We start from the raw sequence: 15433 nt of genomic DNA on the forward strand, positions 1-15433 counted from the left end.
TTGTACAGACCATTGAGTCGGGTGTGGATGCTTTGTGCAGCAGTCTGTTCCGCACGAGGGTGCGATGAGGCTTGTGAGCCATATTCTAGGATACCTATATGGTAGGCCATCCCGCATTCATGTTACGCACTAAGATCGCAATGAGACTAATGAGCCATGTACATTATTGTAGGATACCTACAAGGTAGTCTGTGTTTCATGATAATGTGATGGAATCAAAATCTTCCAAAGAGTTGAAATTATTATTTGATAGTCTGGGTTTTAGTGGATAACAAAAGTGTTTATGTCATACTGCTATATATATATATATATATATATATATATATATATATATATATATATATGTATAAGTATATATATATATATATATATGTCCGAGATCCCTTACTCTTGTGAGTACATGAAATTATGTGTTGATGTCCATTATGCTGTTTTATTTTCTAGTGATGTTTCTTTTCATAGTTCGGTATTGATATTTAGGTATCTATAGTCTGAGACATATGGTATATACTTGAGGGTTTCCTTATTTGGATTATTTCGTTCGACGTACTACGTCTCGTATTGTAGATTTCTAAGTATTAATACCATTAGATACAGGGAAAATAATGTAGGTAGACTATGCTTAATAGATAGAGCATCCACTACATCTAGCAGCCCTTTCCTTGGGGGGGCGGATGGAGGTAATCTTGCTGTAACGCTCTGACGCTCTTGTTGTTGTTCTTTTTCTTTTAAATTACTTCTCAGGTAGGTCAGAGTTTCGGAGAGACGCAGGGTGGTGGAGTTTTGGCATAGTCACTGTTGCGTATTTTTACTTGTAGAGACTCCATAGTAGTTTGAGTTTTATCCAGGCATTAGAGTTTTATTTTCATATTATAAAGGCAGTGTGCCTTAGTACGATTTTTTTAGTTGATTTATGTTGAGACATTTTTATTATTCAGATATCATATATATTATAGTTGAAACATGATTCTTTTTATTTATGAGATATCTCTTTTATATCATGTCTATTATATTTATTCCCTTTATTTTGCGTTTTTTGTACCTGCACTTCTATTTGGTTCCACTTGAGGATATTGTTGTGATTGGTGAAACATGTTTATACACAGTCTGGGTACAAGACATGTTTGATATCTTTAGTTTCACCTTGCAATGTAGCCTTGTATGAACCCAGGGGCGTCACAGTTGGTATCAGAGCTCTAGTTCCAGCATCCTAGGATCATTCCTGTGTTGAGTCGTGGAGCTAGGATAGAGTTTCCTAGGAATCATGTATATAGTCCGCTAGGAATTCCTAGAATAAGTGAGGACGTTATATACGTATATTTAAAAATTTACAATTTTTTTGTGACAACTATCTTACTTTGATTGAAAAGTAATTGCATGAATGATAAGTGATACGATTTTTTCTCCTATTGGTATATGTTATGTTATTTATGATTGGGATCTCACTTACTGTATCAAATAAGCTCTCCTCTTTTGGTATATGTTATGTTATTTATGATTGGGATCTCACTTACTGTATCAAATAAGCTCTCCTCTTGGTATTATAAACATTTGTTATTTATGATTGGGATCTCACTTACTGTATCAAATAAGCTCTCCTCTTGGTATTATAAACATTGGAATGAGGACGTGGTCGAGGTAAAGCTTATACCCAGAGAGCTTGGCAAGTAAAGCCTGAGCCGCAGCAAGCTCCATAGTATTTGATCGACTTCATGACGCCGTTTACAATAAGATTTTGCAACACTCAAGGAGCGAGAGGCGTATCTATTTCCACCAGTAGTAAGCTAGCATGGCGAGGGTTAGGGTCGACAGTCTCGGAGCCGTGATTTAGGCTAGCAATGGAAGATAAAGGCACTACCTGTTATTCCGAGGATTGAGTGGCTAGTAGGCCAGATTTGCGTTGTCAATGAGATTCCTGAGGCACGGATAGTCTCATATATTTTCCATCACCGGTAGAGTTTATGTAGCTGTACCGCGTAATCTTGGTGTGAACGAAGCTTTTTTCGTAATTTCCTTTCTAGCTCAGACCTTCTTTTATTCAGGAATTTCACATTCTTTTATCTTTCATGCCTTCATAGATAGGCTTCATCTTGTAGCATATCCTTTAGACATATCGTTATCCGTCTCTACTCCTCTAGGGAAGATATCCCTATTAGAGAGTGTCTGTAGGAGCTATGTCATCAGTCTAGATGAGTTCGAGTTTCTCATAGATCTGATCGTGTTTTGGATGCAGGATTTTGACGTCATTCTCCGTTGAATTGGCTATCATCATACCATATAAGTATCGATTGTTTTGCTAAAACAGTCAGGTTGTGAGCATTCGTTGGGTTTGTATAGATAGTAGCAACCTCATAGGGTAACCATAATGCGGAGTCATTCCTAGCATATGTCGAGGAGGTGATGCTGAGGGACCAGAGTGCTAATTTGTGCGAGACTAGATTTGTCTCAGTTTATCAGAATGTATTTCAGGACATACCTAGGTTACCTCACTTGAGAGAGGATGGGTCCTGCATCTAGTTGCAGTAGAGCACAGTATTGATATCCTGAGCACCCTATCTTATAGCACTTGCTGAGATGAGGGAGCTACAGATTCAGTTAGATGAGCTGTTATCCTAGGATTTTATTCATCGGAGTCATTCTTCATGGGGAGCATCGATCTTTTTCTTGAAGAAGAAGGACGGTAGCTTATGATTATGTATAAATTTTTGTGAGTTGAACAAGGTCGCTATCCGAAATAGGTACCCATTACCGAGGATTGATGCCTTGTTCGACCAGCTGCAGGGAACGCAACATTTCTCTAAGATTGATCTTCGTTCTGGCTATCATCTGTTGTGGGTTCGGGAGATGGATATTTCCAAGACCTCCTTTCTGACTCGATATGGGTCTTTCAAATTCCTCATTATGCTATTTGGGCTGACCAATGCACCCGATGTATTCATGGATTTGATGAACCGGGTTCTCCGTCCATATTTGGACCAGTTCATGATTATTTTTTTATTGACGACATCCTTATATATTCGAGATCGGAGGTAGAGCATGAGCACCATCTTCGTTTGGCATTACAGATATTACGGGATCATCCGTTGTACGCCAAGTTCAGCAAGTGTGAGTTTTGGCTTTTTGAAGTCAGCTTTTTGGGCCATGTTATTAGTCAGGAGGGTATTGTAGTAGACCCAACTAAAGTAGAGGCCGTACTAGATGGGGCGCTGCCAAAGATGGTTACATAGATTCATAGTTTCCTGGGATTAGCAGGCTATTATAGGAAGTTCATTTAGGACTTCTCAAAGATTACGATGCCGCTTACACGCTTTATGAAGAAGGGTATACAGTTTGTTTGGGGCACGGAGTGCCACGAGGCCTTTAAGAATTTGAAGACTAAGTTGACTATAACGCTAGTATTAGTTATTCCGAGTAGTGATAAAATCTTTATAGTCTACACAAATGCATCATTGTCGGGTCTAGGGGTATTTTGATACAGACCTAGAGAGTAGTAGAATATATTTCATGATAGTTAAGGACGTATGAGTAGGACTATCCCATGCACGACTTAGAGCTAGCAGCAGTGGTCTTCGCACTGAAGACATGGAGATATTACCTGTATGGAGTGTAGTTCAAGTTATTCACAGACCACCAGAGTCTAAAATATCTATTCTCTTAGAAGGAACTCAATCAGAGGCAATGACGATGGGTTAAGTTTATCAATGATTACGAGTTCATGATTCAGTATCATCCAGGGAAGGCGAACGTCGTACTAAACGCTTTGAGCAGGAAGTGTCGACGTCTGATTGCGATATTGAGGTGCTCGTTGTATCAAGATCTTCATACTCTTAGTCAGTTTGATTTTAGGCCAGAGATTGGCAGGACCAGCATATTTTTAGGGAGTTATATCGGTACAACCATCTTAGTGTGACAAGTTGGTCAGAGCTCAACTAAAAGACTATTGGATTCAATATCAGAAGGAGGAGATTACTAAAGAGCCCAAAGCTGATTGGACCGTTAGGACAGATGGAGGCCTTTGGATAAAGGGCTGATTAGTTATACCAACTAGTGCAGAGCTAAAGAAGGAGTTGCTTGATGAGGTGTATCGTTCTAGGCACACAGTGCATCTAGGCACAAACAAAATGTACAAGGACCTGAAGAGAAACTTTTGATGGAGCGACATGCGTAAAGAGATCACAGAGTATGTGGCTAAGTACTTTACCTACCTGCAAGTGAAGGCAGAACATCGCCTTCACACGTTACGGAGTGGAAATGGGTAGATCTTTATATGGACTTTATTGTAGGATTACCAAGATCGAAGAAGGGGAATGATTCAAAATTTGGGTAATAGTGGATCGATTGACGAAGTCAGCACATTTAATACCAGTAAAGACGACTTACACGACGGAGACTTATGCGAGGATATTCATCCAGGAGAAAGTGAGATTACATGGAGTTCCAGAGACGATTGTATCAGACCGAGGCTTAGTTTTCACTTTGCACTTTTGGAGGAGCTTCCAGAATTCTTTCGGTAGCCAGTTATCGTATTCTTATGGTTTTTACCCGTAGACAGATGGATAAATGGAGAGAGTCAACTAAGGATTAGAGGATATGTTGCGGGCTTGTGTTATAGATTTCCAGGGTAGTTTGGAGGACCACATCCCATTGATTGAATTCGCTTATAAAAAAAGTTAACAAGTGACAATTGGTATGGCACCGTATAAGGTGTTGTACGGGAGGCATATTTCAGCAAGATAGTCTGTATTGCATGATAATGCGATGAAATCAAAATCTTGCAAAAAGTTAAAATGAAATGATTATTTGATAGTCTGAGTTTTAGTGGATACCAAAAGTGTTTATGTCATACTGCTATATATATATATATATATATATATATATATATATATATATATATATGACCGAGATACCTTACTCTTGTGAGTACATGAAATTATGTGTTGATGTCCATTATGATATTTTATTTTCTAGTGATGTTTCTTTCCATAGTTCGTTATTGATATCTAGATATCTAAAGTCTGAGACATATGATATATACATGAGGGTTTTCTTGTTTGGATTATTTAGCTCAACATACTACGTCTCGTCCTGTAGATTTCTAAGTATTAATACCACTAGATACGGAAAAAATAATATAGGTAGACTATGCTTAATAGATAGAGCATCCACTATATCTAGTAGCCCTTTCCTTGGGGGGCGGATAGAGGTAATCTTGTTGTAGCGCTCTGACTCTCTTGTTGTTGTTCTTTTTCTTTTAAATTACTTCTCAGGTAGTTAAGAGTTTCGGAGAGCCACATGGTGACGGAGTTCTAGCATAGTCGCAGTCGCGTATTTTTACTTGTAGAGACTCCACTGTTGTTTGAGTTTTATCCAAACATTAGAGTTTTATTTTCATGTTGTAAAGGCAGTATGCTTTAGTACGATTTTTTTAGTTGATTTATATTGAGACATTTTCATTATTCAGATATCAGATGTATTATAGTTGAGACATGATCCTTTTTATTTATGAGATATCTCTTCTATATCATGTCTATTACATTTATTCCCTTTATTTTGCCTGTTTTGTACCTGCACTTCGATTTGGTTCCGCTAGAGGATATTGTTGTGATTCGTGAAACGTGTTTATGAACAGTGTGGGTGCATGACAGGTTTGACATCTCTGGTTTCACCTTGGACCACAACCTTGTGTGAACCCAGGGGCGTCACATGTACCCTATCTTATTCATGTGTATTGCTAGTGTACATGTTGTTGGATGTATATGTTGGATGAAATTGGTTGATGTATATTTTAGATTGGATGGTTGGATATATACCTAGATGGAATTTTCGTCTAGAGTGATTCAACCTAGATGGATTTTCATCTATTATGGCTTTATTAAAACCTAGACGGAAATCCGTCTAGGTTGCCAACCTAGACGGTTATGTTATTTCCGTCTAGGTTACTTTCTATCTAGGTTGGTCAACCTAGACGGATTTCTGTCTAGTTTGCCCTAACTGAGACGGAATCAGACTAGACGAAGCAAACTAGATAGAATTCCGTCGACGTGCACCAGCCTAGATGGAAAATTGGGCAACCTAGATGAAAATTTCCATCTAGGTTTCTCGTTTTTCTACTAGTGACTCTTTAGACTTCTAGATCTGTATACGTTGCAATTAGCTCTTTCAAGCGTTTCTCTTCGTTTCACAAACTGAATTTTCTTTGTCTCTGATCCGACTACCTTTGCTTTTAATGTGTCTTCAACTTGAAACCCACTTGACTATGTTGAACTCCCTTTTGCTGAGGCCAGTTTTGTATGTGGATGGTTTTATGTGCACGCGTGTGTTGTGGGATGGGGGTGGGGGGCTAAAAATATTACGAAACTTTCCTCCCATATGAGTTACGACATATATTGTCTTGGAAATTAAGGTTAAATCTGGAATAAAATAGTGAAAGATGATGTGCTATAATTTTAAACTTTTCCAAGTTAACTACTGTGTGTTTGTGAACCGTTGTGCTTAAAGCAATATTTTTGATCTATAATGGATCATGCTAGGACTCTTTGATGGATCTAACTTTAATGCATGGCGTTGAAAAGTGATTTTTGGGATGCAACTCCTAAAAATCTACTATGTGATTTCTAAAGAGAAACCTGACTTTAAAGAAGACTCTGAGTCTGAAGCCTCTTGGGCTAAAGATGATCATTTTTGTAGGAGTTATCTCCTTAACTGCTTGGCTGATCATCTGGCAGATGCTTACACCAACAAGCCTTCTGCAAAGAAAATCTGGAATACTCTGGAGGAGCAATACAAGAATGAGGTGAAGCTTTCCAAGTCTTATCTTATTGATAAGTTTCTGGACTTCAAATTCGAAGATGACACTGAGATTTTGCCTCAAGTCAAAGAGCTCGAAAAGCTTGTTATGAAGCTGAAGGATGAAAATATTAATCTTTGTCAAATCTTTATTTCTGGAGCAATTGTCAACACGCTTTCTCCATCTTGGATGTCATTCTCCACGGACAATCAAAGAAGGAAAAGACAGGTGACTCTATCTGATTTGAAGAGGTTTATTCGGATCGAGGACGAGATTCGAACTCGCACGAAGAATGAGCTTCTAGCTAAGCATAAGGTGTCTGCTAACATGGTGGTTGCTAACTCTGAGAAGAGTACTAGTTCTTCTTCTAAGAAAACGAAATCCTATAACAAAAAGAAGAATCATAATCCGAAGAACCTGAATGTTTAGAAGAAAGATTTTAAGAAAAGCGGAAAATGCTTCAACTGTGAGAAGCAAGGATATTTTGCCAAGGACCGCAAAGCACCAAAGAAGGGAACAATACACAATGTTAATAAACTTGACAATAGTGTGGCTATGCTCTTTCAAGTGGCAACTCCTAACAACGTCTCTGGTTGGTGGTTAGATACATGTGCTACCCGTCATGTCTGCTCTAACAGAGATTTGTTCTCTTCCTATGTTACTACCAAAGAGAACGTATCAATGGCTGATCGTTCTGTGGTTCCTGTTCTTAGAACTGGGATTGTGGTGCTGACTCTTTCTTTAGGGAAGACTCTCACATTGAAGGATGTAAAACATGTTCCCTTAATTGCCAAAAACTTAGTCTCTGGAAGCCTGCTGTGTGACGCTGGTATGAGGCTAGATTTCTAAGGAGGAAAGGCTGTGTTATTTTTTAAGAAAATATATTTTGGCAATGCATATCGTACTGATGGCATGCTTAAGATCAGTACTATTGTACCCAACTCAGTTGTAAATGAAGTATCCTCTTCTGCTTACTCCTCTATATTATGGCATAATAGGCTAGGACATGTAAATTATAGAAAGCTGTCCAGCATGGATAAGTTAGGATTACTTCCAAAATATGGGGGTAACAAACCTGATAAGTGTGAGGTTTGTGTGAAAGCGAAGCTGACAAGGAAGCCATTTCCAAGTGTCACAAGGAGCACTAAACTATTGGATCTAATTCACTCAGATACTTGTGATTTCAAGCGCTTCGTCACTTGAGGCGACATGAAGTACTTCATCACCTTCATTGATGACCACTCTCGCTTCTGCCACGTCTACCTGTTAAAATCTACAGATGAAGCCTTCAGCAAGTTTGTCGAGTTTCGGACTCGAATGGAGAAGCAACTTGGACTTCAGGTGAAAAGACTCAGGAGTGACAGAGGAGGAGAGTACTGATCTAAGGAGTTAGAGGTATACTTTAAGGAGCATGGAATCATTGCTGAAACTACTGCTCCATATTCTCTGCAATCTAATGGAATTGTAGAAAGGAAGAATCACACATTGACCAAGATGGTGAATTTCGATGCTAATCACATCCAGTCTACCTACATGCTATTGGGGAGAGGCTTTGCTGACGGCAAACTAGATTCTGAATAGAATATCCTATTCTAAAACTGATAGTACTCCTCATCAGTTATGGCTAGGATATCTAGATACATTGGATAGTCTCAAAGTATGGGGGTGTCTTGCATATGTTCGAGTTCCAGATATCAAAAGGCCTAAGCTCGGACCAAAGGCAAACAAATGTGTTTTTTTTGGCTTTGCTGAAGATAGTGATGCTTACAGGTTCCTTGATCTTAGAACCAACTCAATCAATGAAGCTCCGGATGTAGAATTCTTTGAGGATAAGTTTATCAAAGATAAAGGATTATTGCTCAAAGATATAACAGAGAATGCTAGTACATCAGATGTACCAGAGGAGCTAGTTTCGCGAGAAACTGAAAGTGTCGGTGATGAAGGAGTTACTGAACCATCTTTCAAGCGTGTCAGAGGACAAAAATATTTTGGAGATGATTTCATCATCTATAATGTGGAAGGAGATCCACAGACTTTCCAAGAAGCAATACAATCAACAGATGCTCTCTTGTGGAAAAAAGCTATAGATGATGAGATGAATTCTTTGATCCAAAATCATACTTGGGAGCTGGTGGATGTACCTGAAGGTACAAGACCTATCAGTTGCAATTGGATCTTCAAAAAGAAGCTTCATCCTGATGGTACTATTAAGAAGTACAAAGCAAGACTGGTGGTGAAAAGATTCTCTCAGAGAGAAGGAATAGAATTCTTTGATATCTATGCACCAGTTTGCATGATCACTACCATCAGAATGCTTATCGCATGTGCAGTGATAAAAAGGTTCGTCATACATCAGATGAATGTGAAGATTACCTTTCTCAATGGAGAACCCACAGAAGAGATCTACATGGAGAAACCAAAAGGACTTGATGCTCTAGCTAATAAAGTTTGTAAACTTATTAAGTCTCTATATGGACTTAAAGCAGGTACCAAAACTCTGGCATGAGAAGTTCGATGGGGTTATTCATAACAATGGGTATCAAAGCAGTGAGTCTGACAAGTGCCTATACATCAAGATCGCTGAAGGAAATGTGGTGGTTATCTGCCTCTATGTGGATGATATGCTCATCGTTAGGAGTGATTGTAGATAGTAACATCTATCAAAAAATTTCTATCAGCTCAGTTCAGCATGAATGATCTTAGAACTGCGGACATGATTCTCAGAATCAAAATCATATACTCTGAAGAGGGTATTGGATTATCCTAATCTCATTATGTCGAGAGAATACTAAGGAAGTATGGCTACTACGACCTGCCAGAACTCTCAGTGCCGTATGATTACAACAAGAAGCTTCGACCGAATACTTGAAGAACAATAGAGCAGCTAAGGTACTCAAAGATAATTGGAAGTCTTATGTATGCGATGAGCTGCACAAGGTGAGATATATCATTCGCTATAGGAATGCTTAGTAGGTTCACAAGTAATCCTGGAAAGCTTCACTGGAATGCTGTCTAGAGATTGATGAGATACTTGAAAGGAACTATAGGTCTGGGCCTATTCTACACTGGATATCCGACTATAATTGAAGGCTATTCAGATGCGAGCTGGTGTTTAGAACTAGATGAGTGCAGATCTACTGGAGGTTTCATCTTTACCATAGGCGAAGCTACCATCTCGTGGAAATATAAGAAGCAAACTATGATTGCACAATCATTGATGGAATCTGAATTCTTTGTACTCTATGCTACAGGAGATGAAGCTGAGTGGCTTAGTTGCATTCTCCGAGACCTTCCATTGACAGAATTATAAGCTACAATTACAATCTATTATGATAATCAGGCAACGGGTGCTGTGGTAGCGAACTCGTTGTTTAATGGAAAGAAGCAGACCATTCGTCTGAAGCATTGATATTTGAGAGAACTCATTTGCCAAGGAGTTATCTTGGTGATTGACGTTCGGTCTTCAGAGAATATGACTGATCCTTTGACTAAAGGTCTGAAAAAGGACATAATCGAAAGGGCGTCAACTGCAATGGGTCTCAAAGTTGTGTGAGTCTTAAAAATACTTACCATGTTTTTCCAATTATTAGTTTAAAGCTTACGCTACTAATATTAAGATAACTGGTTCAAAAGTCAAGTAAAATTTGCAAAGTTTGGTGAGTCTTACAAACACTTACCATTTCGTCAAGTTATTAGTTCAAAGCTTACGCTACTAATGACTAGATGATTAGTTCAAATGTCAAGTAAGATTTACAAGTGAAATCCTATCATGTAAAGAGGTTGGCTATTATGAGTCCAAAGCATTTATGATGCAAGATGTTGGATAGATAACATGCCTAAAGGACTCACTGATAATCCTATCATGTAAAGGGGTTGGTTATTAAGCCTTAATGGGTCCAAAGCATTTCGGATGCGGGGTGCTAGATAGGAAACACGCCTAAAGAACTCACCTAGAATCCAATCATGAGAGAGGATGTCTCTTAAGCCTTAATGAGTTCAAAGCATTTCGAATGCGGGATGTTTGATAGGAAACATGCTTAAAGAACTCACATATGCCTGGGTGGAGATTTCGCCATCTCTTATGGTGTCTTGTGGAAAGATACCTTGAGCCCTAGCAGAAACCAGGACAAGCACAAAGCCATAAATGTGCAAAGGCAAAGGCAATTATGGTTCAAAGTGAAAACTACCACAGATGAGTTAGATCGTGTGTGATCGCTGGATTTTAGACATGTGCTGGTTCAAGTCTCTGCAACACCATGCATATTCAGTGGGTCTAAGGGGGATTCAAGTCCTTACGACATCTACCTTATGCACAACGATTGAAACGACGACACCATAACACGACACAAGTTTAAAAACTTATGGCGGATTGTTGGATTTTTTGGTCAAAACCGCTTTCCAAAATGAGTTTTCAAACTATATATATATTAACACAAGTACTATTTATCAATGCTTAGTAGCCTAGTGGAAAGTTAATGTTTTGATGTTTCAAAAGGTCCCTTGTTTGAGGCTTGCCAACGACAAGCCGAAAAATATTTTATTTGAATTAATCCCTCATAAGTTCTAGTGGGTCGTGGGCTTTGGGTCGTGGGTCATGGGCCGGGGATCGGGGCTAATCGAGCTGAGGTTTGTTTGTCATACGAGTTTCACCTGTTTGACGAGGTTTGTTTGTTCGACGAGGTTCGTCTGTCATACGAGGTTCGTCTGTTTTATGATGTTCGCTCATTCGACGAGGTTCGTTTTCCATATGAGGTTTGCCTGTTTGACGAGGTTCGCTCGTTCGACGAGGTTCGTTTGTCATATGAGGTTCGCCTGTTTGACGAGGTTCGCTCATTTGATGAGGTTCATCTGTCATACGAGGTTTGCCTGTTTGACGATGTTTGCTCATTCGACGAGGTTCATTTGTCATATGAGGTTCACCTATTTGACGAGGTTCGTTTGTTAAACGATGTTCGTCTAATTTACTGAGACATGACCCTCGCGTTTCGTAGCAACACATCCACTGATTGCCTCGTATTCAGGAGTTACTACATGCAGCAGTTACAACAGTATTTAGAGCAATTCAATACATTGGTGTTACAATCTTAATTGCCATTGAGAATTGTAACAATCACATTAATTACGAGTAACTCTTGAGCTTGCCTTAGAGGCCTATAAATAGCGCCCTTAGGCAGCTTATGGAAATACACACGCGAGCTTGGAAAACAAACATTGGATTGACATTATTGCTGCTATTGTGCTGCTGTTATAGAAACTGTGCCTGCAGGAACTTACTATAAAACCGAAAGGTTTTGAACCAAAAGATTCTGAGATCGTGGAGATCTTTGCCTTGACCGAAAGGTCTTATAGATCAATGAGATCTTGACAGTACTGGATTGGTGCATACTAAAGTACTATAATGTTGTTCATGGAAGCAGTTTGGCCTTGGGATCCTTACACCGGAGTAAGCCAAATATTTCTTTAAGCATAGTGTTTCACAAACGCACAACAGTTAATTTGGAAAAGTTTAAAATTACAGCACATCATCTTTCACTGTTTTATTCCAAATTTAACCATAATTTCCAACATATTGTACAATATATTATTGGCATATATGTTAACTTATAAAATTACAACCTATTGGCACTTGGTGTGTGTTTTAAGGAAAGAAGTATACAGATATATGAAGTCAAAGGAAGAATGTAATGTTGTGTTGATTGGGTGTAGCTGGACGTCAAAAAAGGTGTTGCGGCTATGTTTTGAGAGGAGATTGTCCTTGGACAAAACATAGAGAGAAAAAAGAGGAAGTTGGATTTTTATGTTTTTGTTCCTAATTGTGCAATCTCTATAACAAATCATGTCCTTTTATCCTGTGATCAAGACATTCAAGAGACTGTTGCTAAGAAATATCGGTTGGTCCACAGTTTTAGTTGGTTGATGATTGTTACAACCATGATTGTTTTCCAATCCTTAACTATGTGAGTTCATTTTATCCTCTATTTTGGAATAAACATCAAATTCATCAAATGTGTTGCACGTCGGCAGAAGCGTGCACACAAACTAAACGAGTCGGCGAGCAACGGGAGGAGAACAACCAATGAGTACAATTCACAAAAGAACGACACCAACCAATCACAAACACAGAGAATTAACATAGTTCGACAAGTTTCCTACATCCACGGGGAGACGATGGGGAGATTTCAATATATGGAGGAGAAATACAATGGGTTACAACTCTCAAACACTCAAAATATCCTTCACCAAAAGATCTCAACTCACCTCTTATAAATCTCCCTCTGAAAGTGCTCAAAACAACCTCTTTTTCTCTCTACAAATCTCTTTTAAAACGTTCTATATATATAGAAACCCTAAAACCAAAACAGACTAAAAATCCAACAGTTCTAAAAGAAAAATCAAAACAGACTAGGAATCCTAATAATTCTAAATCCAAAACCAAAATAGACTAAGAATCCTATATGGCCTAATAACCTGCTATCCAACAATTCTCCACCTCAGTGAAATGTTCTCAAAATTGAACCGATACTAACAAGAGCATCAATGTGCCGTCTCTTCAAATTTGGCTACACCAATGAGGTTGCCTATGTATCCCCTCTCCCATGGGATCAAGCCACCCGTAGTTCCTCAAAATAGCCTCAACAAGCCTCAACAAGCACAAATCTGCAACAAGCTTCTATACACCAATTTCACCTTTCCTGTAGCTCGAAATCCCAATGGCTGACTTATATAAATTTCTTCATCAAGATCATCATGAAGAAAAGTTGTTTTCACATCCAACTAATCTAATTTCCCATGTGTCGTTCTTCTGAAGAGACTCCATCTCATCTCGCATAGCCTTCTACCACAAATCAGCTTCTGAACTCTGCTCAGCCTCTCTGAATGTAGTAGGAACCATCTCATCGACACTCTCTATTGGAAGTACATACGCAACCACTGTATCTGTATACCTCATTGGCAACCGTATGTCTCTCCTTGGTCTTCGAACCGTAATTGAATCCTGAACCTGAGCCATCGGTTGCTGATCCTGCTCTGCTATACCTGTATCCTCCAAATCATCACTGTGCTCACCTGGCATCAACTCAGTCGGCACTCTAATAGGTACAGTCTCATCTGGACTCTATAAAGCTGCATTAATCTCCACCACCTGTGATATATCTGTAGGCATATAAAATTGCTTATAGGTCCCTTAGCTCAGCTCGGCACAAACCGACAAACCAACGAGGCAACGAGATTGACTAATCGCACGCAAGCAACGGAATACGTCCATTCGCGTGCGGGATCAAGCCAAGTGTTCGAAGAGTCAACGAGTCATCCAACCAAGGGCATACTCGGACGAATCACGATCGAATCAAGATCGGTTTCGGACTCAAACTCAGAAGTGGATTTACTACCTAATCAGGATCCAGATTTACTGCCAAATCAGGTCAACGAGTCAATCAACCGCACAACCGAATCACGGACAAGACCGAAAGGCGGAAAACGACAAGCCCACACAATGAGTGGCTCTGCCATTGTAAACCCACACCATGAATGGCTCGGCTATTGGAAGTTGTAGGTTTCTTCTCCAGCTTTCTAACGCATCTTGAATCATCTCATTCCGAGATCGGACGAGAGAGTTAGAGCCAAAATACCCGAGGACGTACGAAGGCAAAACGACTCAGCCAGGAGTTGTGTCTCGCCCACACAATGAGTGGCTCGGCCATTGTAAGCCCACACCATGAGTGGCTTGGCCATTGAAAGTTGTAAGTCTCTTCGTCAGCTTTCTAACGCATCTTGAATCATCTCATTCCGAGATCGGACGAGAGAGTTAGAGCCAAAATACCCGAGGACGTACGAAGGCAAAACAACTCAGCCAGGAGTTGTGTCTCACCCACACAATGAGTGGCTCGGCCATTGTAAGACCACACCATGAGTGGCTTGGCGACCCAAAATACCCGAGAACGTACGAACTGGCTCGCACAGTGCCGAGCCACCATTTGGTGGCTCGCACAAAGAACTGATATTTCAGTTATGATACGATTTGAATCTGAAGAAACTCAAAACATGAAAGTTGTAGATCTCTTTGTCAGCTTTCCAATGCATCTTGGATCAGGTCATTTGGAGATCATACGAGAAAGTTATGTTCAAAATACCCGAGACACTCACAAGTGTCTCGGCCTGGCCGAGCCACCTGGCCGAGCCAGCTCGGATCTGGGCCCAGATCTGGGCCCAGATCCGCTTTCAATGCCTATAAATAGAGGGGTGTAGGCTCATTTTTGAGGGGTTGGAAATTTTGGAGGCGAAGCTCTGCCGGATTCAAGACTCGAAACTTAAAAAAGATTGGAGCTTTGGGACTTCGGGGACTCACTCTTCCAGATCTGGTGCTCAGCGATCGTCAACGCCAAAAAAGGCAGGTGTTCGAGAGGACCGGATCTCAGATCTACGCAGACGTACTCCGGATCTAAGCTTGGTCTTAGATCCCGAGACTTGGACGATTGTTTCCTTGGTGAATCAATCCTCCCCGGCTATTATTTCCTTCGTGAAATAATATCCGTAGTACTGCCTAGATCTGACCGGATCTAGATCTCGCGGTGGTCCACGGCAAACAACCCCGAGGCAGGCAAAGAACCCACAAAAGCGAGCAACCGCAAAACAGGAGCTCGTGATTTG

Source organism: Asparagus officinalis, chromosome 8 (genome assembly GCF_001876935.1).
Source record: "Asparagus officinalis chromosome 8, Aspof.V1, whole genome shotgun sequence".
NCBI classification, from domain to species: Eukaryota; Viridiplantae; Streptophyta; class Magnoliopsida; order Asparagales; family Asparagaceae; genus Asparagus; species Asparagus officinalis.